Genomic DNA, 14,322 nt, shown 5'->3' on the forward strand with positions numbered 1-14,322 from the left:
GCTAACTTTGGCCTTTTCAAGCAATTGCTGGGGGAAATCCCATGGGCAAGACTGCTTGAAGGAAAAGGGGCCCAAGATAGCTGGATTGCATTCAGAGACTGCTTCTTCCACGCTCAGGATCAGAGCATCCCCACACGAAGGAAGTCAAGGAAGGGAGCCAGGAGGCCTGCGTGGTTGAATAGGGATCTGTTGGGTATGCTCAAGCAGAAAAGGAGAGTTTACAGGTTGTGGAAGCAGGGGCTGGCCACTTGGGAAGAATATAAGGCTGCTGTTAGAGGATGTAGGAAGGCAGCTAGGATAGCCAAGGCCTCCTTAGAATTACAGCTGGCGAGAGGGGTCAAGGACAGCAAAAAGAACTTTTACAAATACATAGCTGATAAAACTAATACCAGAGGCAATGTAGGCCCACTAATGAACGGGGTGGGTGCCCTGGTGGCAGAAGATACAGAGAAGGCAGAATTACTGAATGCATTCTTTGTCTCTGTCTACTCTGCCGGAGGCTGTCCTGGGGAGGCCTGTACCCCTGAGATCCCAGATGAAGCCAGGTCAATGGAGGAGTTTGCTTTAGTTGATGAGGACTGGGTTAGGGAGCAATTAAATAGTCTGGACATCCATAAATCCATGGGTCCAGATGGGATGCATCCGCGGGTGCTGAGGGAGCTGGCTGAAGTCATTGCTGGACCGCTCTCCATCATCTTTGCCAAGTCTTGGGAAACAGGAGAGGTGCCAGAGGATTGGAGGAAAGCAAATGTCACTCCGGTCTTCAAAAAGGGCAAGAAGGAGGACCCGGGTAATTATAGACTGGTCAGCCTCACCTCTGTCCCTGGGAAAGTAATGGAACAGCTAATCCTTGGTGCCATCTCAAGGCATATCAAGGATAAGAGGGTTATTAGGGGCAGTCAGCATGGCTTTACCAAGGGTAAGTCATGCTTGACCAACCTCATAGCCTTTTATGAGAATGTAACAAGGTGGATGGATGATGGCAGAGCGGTGGATGTGGTCTACCTTGACTTCAGTAAAGCCTTTGACACAGTCTCCCACAGCATCCTCACAGCTAAGTTGAGGAGGTGTGGTCTAGACAATAGACGAGTGAGGTGGGTTGCAAACTGGCTTAAGGAGAGAAGCCAGAGAGTGGTAGTCAGTGGTGCGGAGTCTAGTTGGAGGCCAGTATCTAGTGGAGTGCCTCAGGGGTCAGTGCTGGGGCCAATATTATTCAATATATTCATTAACAATTTAGACGAGGGAATAGAGTGTACTATCAGCAAGTTTGCTGATGACACTAAGCTGGGAGGTGTGTCTGACACACCAGAAGGCTGTGCTGCCATCCAGCGGGACCTGGACAGGCTGGAGAGTTGGGTGGGGAATAACCTGATGAAATTTAACAAGGGAAAGTGTAGAGTCCTGCATCTGGGCAGGAACAACCCCAGGTTCCAGTATAGGGTGGGAAATTACATATTAGAGAGCAGTGTAGGGGAAAGGGACCTGGGGGTCCTGGTGGACAACAGGATGACCATGAGCCAGCACTGTGCCCTTGTGGCCAGGAAGGCCAATGGCATCCTGGGGTGTATTAGAAGGGGGATGGCTAGTAGATCGAGAGAGGTTCTCCTTCCCCTCTACTCCGCCGTGGTGAGACCACATCTGGAATATTGTGTCCAGTTCTGGGCCCCTCAGTTCAAGAAGGACAGGGAACTGCTGGAGAGGGTCCAGCGTAGGGCAACGAAGATGCTGAAGGGAGTGGAGCATCTCCCTTATGAAGAAAGGCTGAGGGAGCTGGGGCTCTTTAGTTTGGAGAAGAGGAGACTAAGGGGGGACCTCATTAATGTTTATAAATATCTAAAGGGTGAGTGCCATGAGGATGGAGCCAGGCTCTTCTCGGTGGCAAACAATGATAGGACAAGGGGTAATGGGATCAAGCTGGAACACAAGAGGTTCCGCTTAAATTTGAGAAAAAACTTCTTCTCAGTGAGGGTGACAGACACTGGAACAGGCTGCCCAGGGAGGTTGTGGAGTCTCCTTCTCTGGAGACATTCAAAACCCACCTGGACATGTTTCTGTGCGACCTCACCTGGGCGTTCCTGCTCCAGCAGGGGGATTGGACTAGATGATCTTTTGAGGTCCCTTCCAATCCCAAACATACTGTGATACTGTGATACTGTGATATGTTTTTTGCCATTCCTGTAGGAGAGAACTAGTAACTTCTTCTTTCTTAGAAATTTCCAGCATGGCAGGCAGGAGGATGCCCATGAGTTCTTTGCACTGTGGATGCCATGCAGAGATCTTGTCTGAGTGGAAACAGCAAGTAAGCACAAGTAAATTGTCTTTCCAGCCTTCCGGAGCCCTTTGGACTCCTTGATGTATTCCCATCAAGGAAAATTATGCCCAGGGCTTTCAAAGCCAGACTCTTGGAGGAGATAATTCTCTGCCTTCCCATTTGTTTCCAGTGCAGTGGGTGTGAAGAGCGTAACCCGCCAGATTTACTTCTAGTTGGAGCTTGGTCTTACTCACCGCATCCCTGAACACTCTAACAGCCTGCTTGTATTCCTCCCAGGTGGTCTGTCCTTTTTTCCACATTACATAAACCTCCTTCCTCCACCTGAGTTTTGACAGGAGCTTCTTACTCACCTTTACTGGCCTCTTACTCCTATACTTGATTTCTTCCTTATAGGGATGCATTGGTGTTGCACTTGGAGGAAGTGATGTTTGAATATTAGCCAGCTCTCTTGGACCCTCCTACCTTCTGGAGCCCTGTCCCATGGGATTCTTCCAAGGAGGACCTTGAAGAGGCCAAATTTCACCCTGCTGAAGTCTATGGTTTTAGTCCTACTTCTTGTCCTGCTTCTTCCACACAGGATCTTGGACTCCACCATCTCGTGGTTGCTGCAGCCGAGACTGCCCCCAACTATGACATCTCCAAACCAGATCTTCTTGGTTTGTTAGGACAAGGTCCAGCAGCACGCCTCTCCTCGTTGGCTCCTTGTCATGGTCCATTTGGTGATGGACTTGTGATCGTTCATTCAGCTTGATCTCAAAGTGCAAAATTAAGACAACCAAAATGCCAAGGTATTATAATTCAATCAAAGAGTGTTACTTTATTATTTTGTCCATAAAGTAGCACATGATAGCGTGAGTAGAGAAAAAGGGAAAGAAAAAAAAAGAGGGAAAAAGAGGGTTGGTTACCACCACGGGTCCAAAGGCGTCCCTATGGTCCCAGGTTCCGAACTGCATCCTGCCGGTCCTCCGTCATGATCCGTGATCCTTTGGTGGGGAGATCTCAGTGATGTCCAGTCAGGAACCATCTTTATGCTTCTTCACCCCACCTCGCTCCCATTGTTTGAGGCCAATCTCCACCTTTGTTTCGCAATCCAGGCTTAACCGCACAGGCTTGAAGTATCTCCGCTTCACCTGCTAGAAGTCATCTGTGCCTGCGTGGCCTCACATTCAGGGGTCTCTTTCTGGTCCGTTGGGTGACCTCAAGACCCTCTGTGAGCCTCTGCACATGCTTCTCTTCATCAGCCTTTGTAAGAGGGAGGAGGTGGCTGTGGGAAACTGCAGCGGGTCCGTGGAATCCTTGACAGAAAATATGGGAGTAGAGATCAGCCTTGAAGATATTAAGTTTTACCCTTGAGAAGGATGGGAGTAAAGGAGTATCCGAAGATATGGAGTTGTACCCGTGAGAGAGAAGGGGATAGAAGAATAACATGGATGACAGAAAAATTAACCAATGAGATGTTAGTGCTGTAACTTGTAACCAATAGTGAAAAGACACATGAACTGGTAGAATTGTATAAAAATGCACTTGTAGCAATAAATGGCACCTATTACCTATCACTTTCATCTTGAAAGAATTTGGTCCATGTCGTTTGTCTGTCTCAACCGTGATATCTGGTGACCCCGACGTGATCCTGCCTGAAGAGGATCTCACATGACAAGGTGACAGCGTGAAGCTGTGAACAGCCGAAGAAGAGCTGTGGAGACGGAGCCCGGTACAGCTGATAAGAGCAGCCGAGGAGAGCTGCCGAAGATCCGTATCGTTGAAAAGAGACCTCGCTAAGGAGTAGGTGAGCTACCGGGAACATGGGGGGAAACTTATCTAAAGAAGAGGGTACTATATTATCCACATGGAAGCTGCTTCTGAAGAAGCAGGGTGTTAGCCTTCTGGAACTGACTTTAACAAAAATGTTACTATGGGGCAAAGCACAAGGTTTAGAGGTTAATCCTGTGACAGCATTTAGTGTGTCACAATGGATGGACTTGGGAGATAAACTGTTTGATAGTGCTACCTAAGGGTCCAAGGAAGCAACTGAGCTGTTAACGACGTGGCGCTTGTTTTTAGATACTCTGAAAGAGTTAAAACAGCAACAGGCAGAGGCGGCGGAGGGGGATGGTCTTCCTGGCTCTCCTGGGCCAGATTCGGAGGAAAAGGCAAGATTAAGTACTACTCCGACCCCCCCTGTTACTAAAGATTCGTCAAAACCACCCAAATCCATATTATCTGACACGGATAAGGATCCGCGGCACTTTCTTGGAAAGTTAAAAGGAGTAAAGGAGGAGCATACGTATGTGTGGCCCCAAGATCTGAAAAAAATTATGAAAGAGTCGTATACATGTGTGTGGCCCCAAGATCAGATAAAAGCTGTGAAAGACTCACATGAAAAAACAGCGTTGGGTTATGTGTGATCTTGGGAGGGGCCCTTGGAGCACCGCTTAGAGCAGTGTGTTCAACCAACTGCTCCGCTGTCGTCAGTCACGGCTTGAACCTCTCCTCTACCATCATCAACCGCGGTTCCGCCGTCTGTGTCACCGCCATTAATCACAGTCCAACCCTCTGCCCCTCCGCTATCAGTCGCGGAAGAAAAAAATGGACATTTTTTTTCCTATCCCCCCTTATCTGAAGATTTGGGTGGGGAGGACCCCCCTGTGGTGAGCCAGACCGAGCCAAATAACGTAATTCCTGTAAATTTGGGTCCCCCCAGCCTGCCCCCGCCCCCCTCCCACGCTGCTGCAGAGCAAATTCCTGAGGGTGGGGGTAGAGTTTCGGAGCGTAAACCGAACTTACCAAAAAGTTGGGATTTACCCCCAGCTTCGATTACAGTTAGACCACGGGACCCTGTGTGTTTCTGGAAAAGGGTGAAGGAAAAAGCTATGGAGGTGGGGGACTGGGACTGATCTGAAAGTATATCAGTTCCTACCCCTGTTATTGAGGCGCCACTCATTGAACTTGTTGACTGTATGGCGTTTCCCGTCATATACCATAACCCTGCAGGGGGAGGGCCCCATGAGCACGTTTCTTATTCCTGGAAAGTAATTCGAGGTTTGCAAAAAGCCACTGCTCAGTACGGGCCTAACTCCCCTGCGGTTATGCAGCTGTTACGTTTGTTATCTATGGAAGCTATGACTCCCTACGATGTTTCTCAGTTAGCTCAGGTTGTTTTTCAACCCGTACAGCTCTCAGTGTTTCGAAGTATTTGGCAGCAAAGGGCTGAGGCACAAGCAGTGGTAAACGCACGCTTCCCAGAAACTGATCCCCGTTCTTCTACTGATGTGGATGTATTGATGGGTTCGGGGCAGTTTATTGATCCGCAACTTCAAGCGCAATGGCATCCTCTAGTGCTTGAGCAAGTGAAGGCCATAGGGATCCAGGCTATAATTATAACAGCAGAGCTAGCAGAACCAAAACAGAGATATACTGATATCAAGCAGAGTCCTAAAGAGCCGTTTCTTTCCTCCGTTGAAAAATTACTAGCGTCTGTTGAACATCAGGTATTCGATGCGAATGTCCGGGGACTGCTAGTAAAACATCTAGCTCGTGATAATGCTAATATAGATTGCCAAAAAGTGATTGAAACTTTGCCAGGGGATCCAACTGCTTGTGCCAAGGTCGGTTCAGTGGAACATAAAATGACTGCACTTGCTGCTGCTATGGCAGCAGCTAAAACACAATATCAAAAGTGCTATGAACGCGGTCAGAATGGTCATGTAAGACTCATCAGTCCATGTAAAAACAAACAGGCTTCAAAAGCTGTACACACACCTGTCTATGATACAGCCTCAGTAACTTGCTTCAAATGTGGAAAAAAGGGACATTTTTCTAAGCAGTGCCATTCTAGGTATCATTCCAACAGACAGCTACTGCTGTTAGTAACAGAACCAGTTTTACAAAATGTTCCTGAAAGGATGAATCAGTTTTGTAAACTGTCCCTGAAAGGATGTTCAAGCATATCGTGTTCAAGTATACTCTTATCTTAACAACCTAGCTTTTATCTTAGCCTAAATACGCACAGAGTGAGGAGAAGTACATGCAGTATCTCCGGAGGTTGAGCAAGTCAGCAGTTATCTAGCTATAGAAGTAGTACGCCTGTGCAGTACCCAAAGGTCGAAGGGACAGAAGTGATGAAGACTACTTACTTCATCCTGAAGACCCCCTGAAAGACCACCAGAGGACACTGCACATTTTCAAAATAGTTCCAAGATGTTGCAGTCGAGGTTGCAGTCAATGTTGAGTAACCGTTACGTATCTTAATGAATATATGAATATGTATGTGAACGGACTGTATAAATACTCTGTAACTTAAACTGACCAGCGAAGCCAGCTTTGGGTGCGAACCCCTGGTTTCCCAACGCTGAAATAAAGCACCGCATATAACTACGCCCATGGTTATATGTCCTGATTGCTAACATTTTGGCGACCCAGGTGGGACTTCGTGGGCTGCTGAGGCGGATCGCATCTCGATCCTGCTCCAGCTAGCACCGAGGTATTCTTGGGGAGTGCATCGGACGCGACCGACCCTCTGCTGTTCACGACAGACCTCTGACTGGTAAGAAGGTGCTTTATCTGGATTATTGGGTACCCACCTGGTCTGGTTTTAGTCTGGTAGCCTGCTGGTCAGGCATCTGGTAGCCTGCCGGTCAGACGCGGCGAAAGCCATGCTCGGTTGGGCAGGGAGCTCCCGGGGTATTGCCTAGGCAGCCGACCGTTAGACAGAGGGAAACCTCTGCGGGCTCGGCATCTGGTCTGGTCTGGTTATTTGTGCCGCAGGCTCGGCACCTGGTCTGGTTTGGTAATTTGTGCGTACCTGGTCTGGTTATTTGTGCTGCTGAGCACCCGGTCTGTAGTTCTGGTGATTTAATCTGTATTTACTGTTGAAACCAGTGATTTGATCCGTGTTTACTGTTGTTCTGGTACCTGTGTTATCTTTCCGTGTTAGTTATCTGTATCCTTCTGTGCTGATATGTTCAATTCAAACGTATCGCCGTCAAATTGCTTACTGAAACATTAGAAAGAGGTGGGGTTTGGACAGTTTATGCATAAAAAGAAGTGCAATTGTGATCTGTTTGCATATTTGAACTCGGTATTTGGTTTGCGTGTCTGAGCTCAGTATTTTAGTTTGTATGTTTATATTTGGTACCAGAAGAATTTGTTTGGGGAAATAATTACAAAATAAGAACCGGTTCCGTTACTAAAGTGCCACCTTGCTCCCCCTTCAGATGCATCTGTACACATGAAAGTAAATTGAGTTAGCTGTATTGCAGTTAGTGTTGTTCTGTGGATAGACTGATTTGGATCTAAAATTAATGTCAGGGATTGATGCTTAATATGCTGTTTATTGACATTTGTAAGAAGTTACAAAAGGTAGGAGCTGAGGGATGTAACTGTTGTTCAGCTAACTGGAATTACATATAAAGTTTATAATCTCAGGAATTAAATGAAGAGAGAAAAAGGGCAAAAGGAGTCCAAACCTGTGCCCGGCAGCTTCTCCTTGATAAATTGCGGAGAAAAAAAAAAAAGGTGAAAAGCTGACTGTCTGCTAAAGCGGTGAAAAAGGCGGGGGGAGCGGCAGCTGCTAGAGCTGGAGCTGCAGATCATCTCCTCCAGGCTCGCCGCCCGCGGGGGATGAAGCGGGGGGGGATCATCAAACGTAATAGCACCCCTTCGGCAGGCAGTAGGTGTGTGGGGGAACCAGTCTATGTAAAAGTTCCGTTTTCGCCATGGGATTTAGTAATCTGGAAGCAATCGGCTGGTCCTTATTGGGAAAATCCACATAAGGTTGCAATAATTAAGATGATAATTAAAATGCAGAATCCTGATTGGGATGATTTACAAGTGATTTTGGATACATTAATGGACCCTACACAAAAAGATATGGTTATACAGGTTGCGAGGGATAAAGTGAGAGAAGATATTCGGAATGGGAAAGTAGAGGCTAACGTTGATGAGAACTTTCCAAAAGAAGATCCCCGATGGAATTATAATACAGGAGGCGGGTTATGCCGTCTCCGGAGGTATCAGGATTGTTTATTGATTGGCATTCAAACTGCTATGCCGAAGCAAATGAATCGGTCAAAATTGTATAATGTGGTGCAGGAAAAGAATGAGTCTCCCTCGGCCTTTTTAGAAAGATTAAAAGAAGCTGCCAAAACCGGGATGTAAAATTTTTTAGTAGACACAGGGGCTACTTAGTCTGTACTGAATTCCTTACAGGAGGTGGTAGGTCACAGAGCTACAACAATTGTTGGTGCCACAGGGAAGGAGGAAGTACGGCCATTCCTACAACCCTTGGATTTGTGTTTTGGAGAAAAGGAACTAACCCACAAGTTCTTATATGTTCCAGACTGTCCAGTTTCCCTTTTAGGACGGGATTTATTGACCAAATTGGATGCCGTAATAATATTTGAGGATGGAAACCTGGTAGTGAGAATTCCAGAATCTAAGGTAGGACAAATTCTGTTATTAAAAGAAAACCTGGTAGTGAAAATACCGCAAGCAGTGGAGGAGGCTGTGATTCCTATGGTATGGGAGACTGACATACCTGGGAAATCAAAAACAGCCCAGCCCGTAAAAGTGGAACTGAAGGAAGATGCCAAGGCAGTACAGTTGAGGCAGTACCCACTGAAACTAGAAGCTAGGTTAGGAATAGTACCTCTAATTGAAAAGTTCTTGAAATATGGTATTCTAGAGGAATGTGAATCCGAATATAATACTCCAATTTTTCCAGTAAAGAAACCTGATGGTAGTTATCGATTAGTCCAAGATTTGCGGGCTGTAAACCAGATCACTAAGGACATTTATCTGGTAGTTGCAAATCCATATACCTTGTTAACATCTGTGAAAGAGAAATATAAATGGTTCACTGTACTTGATTTAAAAGATGCCTTCTTCTGCATACCCCTTGACCATGAAAGCAAAAAGCTATTTGCCTTCGAATGGGAAAATCCACACAATGGGAGGAAAACTCAATTAACCTGGACACGCCTTCCACAAGGGTTCAAGAACAGCTCAACCATCTTTCTAGCCAAGGAACTAGCCAAGGAACTAGCCAAGGAACTAGCCAAGGAACTCGAGGAATGGACTACAAAAGGTCGTATCATGATCCCTCGACAATGGTGTTAGTTGCTACAATATGTAGATGATATTCTGATTGCGACTGAGACACGAGAACTCTGCATCCAGGTAACAACTGAAATATTGAACCAATTGGGAATGAATGGGTACAAAGTATCGAAAAATAAAGCTCAGATTGCATCCGAGACTGTGATCTATTTAGGATGCGAGCTCTCTCAAGGACAGCGGAGGCTAAGCCTGAACAGGATACATGCTATTTGTGCTATTCCAGAACCACAAAACTTACGTGAGTTGGGATCTTTTTTAGGAATGACAGGATGGTGCAGACTCTGGATTATGGACTATGAGTTGATCGCCAAACCTTTGTATGAAGCACAAGGGAATAAAACGTTCAAGTGGGGAAAGCCACAACATGAGGCCTTCCAAAAGCTAAAACAGGCTTTGATGCAGGCACCTGCTTTGGGCCTGCTGGACTTGAGCAAAGACTTCCAGTTGTTTGTACACGACCGACAAAGACTTGCCTTGGGAGTATTAACCAAACGACTAGGATCCTGGAAAAGACCTGTTGGCTATTTTTCCAAACAGCTAGATCCAGTAAGTGCCGGGTGGCTGGCATGCTTACGGGCGGTAGCTGCTACAGTAATGCTGATCCAGGAGGTCCGAAAATTAACTATGGGAAAAAGGATAGAAGTGTTTGTATCCCATATGGTGACAACAGTATTGGAACAAAAGGGGGGCCATTGGCTTTCCCCAAGCAGAATGATGAAATACCAGATAATTCTGACAGAACAAGATGATGTTGTTCTAAAAACTACTAACCTAATGAATCCTGCTGAGTTTTTGGGTGCAGGTACTGAAGAAGGATATCTGGAACATGATTGTGTGGAAGTCATCGAGTACACCCATGCAAGTCGCCCTGATTTGAGAGACACCCCGCTGGCAGAAACTGACTGGGAACTCTGATGGAAGTAGCTTTGTGGAAAGTGGAGTACGGTGTGCAGGATATGCGATCACTACTGTCAAGACAGTAATTGAGGCCAAACCCTTACCACCAAACACCTCAGCACAAAAAGCGGAACTAATCGCCTTAACCAGGGCATTGGAACTCAGCGAGAACAAGGAAGTTAACATATGGACTGACTCAAAATATGCTTTCAGAGTTGTTCATGTGCATGGAGCCCTTTGGAAAGAGCGGGGACTGCTCTCTTCACAAGGAACAAACATTAAATACCAGAAGGAAATACTGAACTTGATTAATGCCATTTAGAAACCATCACAAGTTGCTATAATGCACTGTAAAGCTCATCAAAGTGGAACATCGAAAATTATTGGGGGAAATCGGCTTGCTGATCAAACAGCTTGGTCGGTGGCACGGCAAGTGAGAACAATGGTGGGTCTTGTCTCCCAGAAAGTAAGAGCAATTGATTTATTACCTTCAGAGCCACCTAAATATTCCATAGAAGATGAAAAACTGGCAAGTCTAGTAAGAGCCAGCAAGAATAATTCTGGGTGGTACGTAACCACCAATGGGCAAGTTGTGGTGCCAACCACTATTATGAGAGGAATACTTCAGACGGAACACCAGAAGTGTCACTGGGGTGCAGAAGCATTGGTAACTTATCTAAGAAAACAAATTATGTCGGTCCAGATGTTAACAATGGCAAAGTCCATTACAGCTAAGTGTGAAAGTTGCTTGAAAAATAATCCTCTAGTAAAAAGAAAAATAGAAATGGGGAAAATTAAGACAGGCACGCAACCCAGGGATTATTGGCAAATAGATTACGCGGAACTCCCCAGAACTCGTGGATATAGATATCTACTCGTTGTGGTGGATACCTTTTCTGGATGGCCAGAAGCTTTCCCTTATCGCACCAACCAAGCAAAGGAAACTGTGAAATGGTTATTAAAAGAAATGATCCCTAGATTTGGGGTACCAATAGGAATATAATCCGATAGGGGGCCCCATTTTGTGGCACAACTAGTAAAGGAGGTTAGCAGATGTTTAGGGATCCAGTGGGATCTGCATACTCCCTGGAGGCCCCAGTCCAGGGTAGAGAAAATGAACCAAACTTTAAAAAGACAACTAAGTAAGGTCTGTCAGGAGGCAAAGATTCAATGGCCGCAGGCCTTACCAATAGCATTGTTGTGTATCAGGATAAAACCTAAGAGCAGAATGTCAGTAAGTCCGTACGAAATTCTGTATGGCAAACCCTGTGAAGCACCCAACCCGAATCCAGAGGTCCGCATAAAGGGTAATCAGGACTTGTACAATTATGTGCTGTCTCTTGGCAGGGCACTGAATCGACTCTTATCTGCATTAGTGTGGAATTGACCACTGGCACTTGAAAATCCAGTACATAATATAGAACCTGGGGACACTGTATATGTGAAAAACTGGAATGAAGAGCCTCTGAGAGAACGTTGGGATGGACCCTACCAAGTACTCTTGACCACGTTTACCGCAGTTAAAGTTGCCGGAGTAGACTCCTGGACACATTACACCCATGTGAAGAAGGTTCCAAGAGCGTGGTCATCACATATCCTAGGTCCAACCACACTCAAGATTACATCGCAATAATGCCTGGTTTGCATTACCAAGCTTTGGTTTTGGTTATACCCCAAGTTTTTGTGCTTTTGAAAATTGGAGAGGGAAGTGCCACTCTATTCCACAAGGCCCCTGATAAACAGTGGGAAAGCTCGCCCGATGCATGGAAAATTTATAAATGCAAAAATGAGACTATTCGAATGGAATTGCAAATTAGGCCACGAAGAGCAGTAGATAGTAATGAAAGTACCCAGATACCACAGGTAGTACAAAGTGTACAAAATCAGTCAGAGAACCTAACAATAGGATTAATCCGAGACTTTGGCGAACACAAAATATCAGTAGCATCACTGCCTGCCTTCCCATACCAAAATCAGCTGAGGACCCAGTACAGTGGGGAATAATCGCTACTACCTTACCAGAAATAAACAGAACTAGTAAAATAGCATGTGAATCCCACACTAGAATAGAAGAAGTCCCAACTGAACAAAGGAGAAGAGAACGACAAAAAGGGAAAACGCCAGGACACAGGGCAGATTGTTTAAAATTACCTAAAGCAAGGTATATTACAATAGGACGATTCCACAATGTAGGATGGTGCTTCTATGACAAGTGGACCACTAAAATAGTGAATCAAAAGGTTGAACAGACCTACTGGGAATGTAAAGATCAGGATAACAAAAACATAACTGAATTATGGAACAATATGTGGACATTAAGTATTGTACAACAATACCAATACAGTGAAGCAATTCCGTGGTGCATATGGTGGTCCGATGTAACAGAAGGAATGACAGTACCATGGTGGAATTGCTCACGGCTGATAACTTGTCAAACAGACATTAAAGAGATACCTTTGTCCAGTGTCAAAGTAGCAGTGATTACAGGCTGCATTTGTCAGAAACAATTAGACTCACAGGCAGCCTTTAAAATTGGCATCGAAAAAGACAAAATTGACTGTAAAGGAGTTATAGGCAGTATGGGACATTTAGTTTGGGCCTTAAGTGATGGGACCTGGACTACACATTTGCCAATGCGAGGACCAATTAGAGAAATTACTTTGGGGTTGCCAACACTATGTCCCATTTGGAAAAGGTCACCTTTGAAAAATAGGCAAGAACTTTTACAGGTCAGACATAAACGGGAAATAAACGAGGATGATGTGTGGCATGAACCATCAAGCAATGTTAAATTTAGCCGGGCACTAGAATCTTTCTTTGCACCAATTGCAGCCTATAGGAATAGAGAAATGATTGATAAATTGATCGGGCAAATGGATCGATTGGCTAGAATAACTAAAAAAGGTTTTCGGGATCTCAATATACAATTACAAGCTTTGACTAAAACGACCTTGCAGAATAGAATGGCACTCGACATAATGTTGTTAAAAGAAAATGGCGTCTGTGGATATTTGAAAGACAGAATCGATCACTGCTGCATCCATATTCCAGACGTAACTTCAGAGGTTGAGAAAGACATTTCCGAGCTGACCCAAAGACAAGTGGAGCTGCAAAAGGAAAGACAAGATGCAGAACAGAGCTGGATAGAAGCTCTGTTGAATAAATTCGATTTAAACTTGGGAGGATGGGAAGTGTAGTTGTACTTGCAATTGTGATTGTTCTTCTTTGTTTGTTGTATGTAGGTATTAAGCGCAAACAAATTATTAGTCAAACAAATGCTAGGAATAATCACATTTTCAGTATCCTGAGTAGGAATTATGCTAATCCTATATTGGATAACCCTCCAGCTTATGAAGAGGCACGACTAGAACTATCACACCTGAAGGGAATTACCAATCAATAATCAAAGAAATTGATTGAGGTGAAAATGCATTGTCTAAGAATAGAAAAGCATTTTCAAAGGGGGGAAATGTTAGTAACCGAACCAATTTTACAAAATGTTCCTGAAAGGATGAATCAGTTTTGTAAACTGTCCCTGAGAGGATGTTCAAGCATATCGTGTTCGAGCATACTCTTATCTTAACAACCTAGCTTTTATCTTAGCCTAAATACGCATAGAGTGAGGACACTGCACGTGATCAAAATAGTTCCAAGATGTTGCAATCAATGTTGTAATCAATACTGAGTAACCGTTAACGTATCTTAATGAATATATGAATATGTATGTGAATGGACTATATAAATACTGTGTAACTTAAACTGACCTGCAAGCCAGCTTTGGGTGCGAACCCCTGGTTTCCCAGCGCTGAAATAAAGCACCGCATATAACTACGCCCGTGGTTATGTGTCCTGATTGCTAACAATGGAATCATAGAATAATTGTGGCTGGAAGAGACCCTTAGGATCATTGAGTCCAAACATAACCTAATTCTGGCACTAAACCATGTTCCTAGAGCCTCATCTGTATTTCTTTTGAACACCTTTCAGGGATGGTGACTCCACAACCTCACTGGGCAGTGTGCTCCATTGCTTCAAAA

This window comes from Columba livia, chromosome 25, assembly GCF_036013475.1.
Source record: "Columba livia isolate bColLiv1 breed racing homer chromosome 25, bColLiv1.pat.W.v2, whole genome shotgun sequence".
Lineage (NCBI taxonomy): Eukaryota > Metazoa > Chordata > Aves > Columbiformes > Columbidae > Columba > Columba livia.